This window comes from Epinephelus moara, unplaced genomic scaffold (assembly GCF_006386435.1).
Source record: "Epinephelus moara isolate mb unplaced genomic scaffold, YSFRI_EMoa_1.0 scaffold4550, whole genome shotgun sequence".
NCBI lineage: Eukaryota > Metazoa > Chordata > Actinopteri > Perciformes > Serranidae > Epinephelus > Epinephelus moara.
In genome coordinates this window covers 1,271-2,566 of record NW_026082371.1, presented here as the reverse complement: position 1 = coordinate 2,566, position 1,296 = coordinate 1,271, and the positions used below count along the sequence as shown (strand labels likewise).

Genomic DNA, 1,296 nt, shown 5'->3' with positions numbered 1-1,296 from the left:
TAGACCTACTCCTGAAAAACTCGTGTCTGCGCAAAGCTTTTTGTCCCTACGAGGCCACCGTCATTTACCCGACGGGAGGGGTGAGCGAGTGAGCCCTGCAATCTAGAATTTGACCACTGATGTCACTGTTTTCAACCCATTTTACACACTGGCCCTTTAAGAATGATTCATTATTGACAATAACTCAGAGTTTAAACAATAAAACTTTATTTAAACAGCTTCAGTACAACACATCTGCTGTCCCTGTCAGGGTGTGATGTCACTGTGTTTCCAGTGATCTGATTGGTCAGCAGTCGGACTGCTAACCTGCAGCACTGGCTACCACGGATACCAGAGTTAAACCCAGAGACAGCCGACGCAAACAGGAAACAAATGAATCAGGTTTTATTTTCCTCTGAACACACACAGGCAGGGTCATGTGACATGATGCTGTGATGTCATCACTGCTGCTTGTGATGTCATCTGTTGTTGTTTGGGTTCTGGACAAAGTTGATGGAGTAGGAGCCGGTGTCGGCATCCTGGTTCACCTGGAAGTTGTTGGTGGAAAGTCCGAATGGCCTAAGGACCATGTTCCCCAGGTCCTTCAGTTTACCTGCCGCAGACGAGTCAGAGGTCACAGAGGGGTCAGAGGTCACAGAGATATGAAGTGTGTGATGTAATCACATCAGTAATAAAAACATTAACAGATGTGTGAAGTGAATCTGATCTGAGTACAGCTCTGGTAACACATCTGACTAATTGTATTTATTGATTGTTGATCAGTTAATGAACTGAAACAGTGAACTGTTCCTTTAATGTGGTGCGTTCAGGTGCAGTACGTACTGATCATTTCCTCCTTCAGCTTCTCATTTCTCTCCTGAATCTGCTGAGGCAACCTCTGAGGGACAGACACAGAGACAGAGAGACAAAATTAATTATACATTTTAGACATTGTCCTTTTTTGTCAGTTCATAAACACAGGAGTCATTTCTAACTGCTGAGGGACACTGACAGGATTCACAGAGACAGAGAGAGAAATCCTGGTGAGACCTGATGGAACATGTCTGTAAACTGTTGTCATGATAACATGAAGGGACACGTCCAACACTGATCAGACCCTCTGACTGTTAGCATGACATGTTTGTTGGTGGGCGGGGCTTAGCTGGAGGCAAAACAGTTCTCCACAGACGTTAGCTAGCGCTAGCTAACAAGTTGTGTTGTCTTGTTTTAGACGATGGAGGAAGATGATGTGAGTGGTGCGTTCAGAAACACTCACTCTGAGTGTGGGAGCGCACTCTGACACAAACTGGAGCGTTG

The 1,296-nt window shown here is 45.3% G+C and overlaps 1 long non-coding RNA gene across 1 annotated transcript; it reads right to left on the bottom strand.

Moving 5' to 3' along the window:
* Positions 1-184: 184 nt before the first annotated feature.
* On the bottom strand, positions 185-1,290 carry LOC126387468 (uncharacterized). The gene is made up of 2 exons (XR_007569677.1): positions 823-1,290; positions 185-592 (listed from the first exon to the last, which is right to left on the bottom strand). It is a non-coding gene; the product is annotated as an uncharacterized LOC126387468 (long non-coding RNA).
* Between the last annotated feature and the right edge of the window lie 6 nt (positions 1,291-1,296).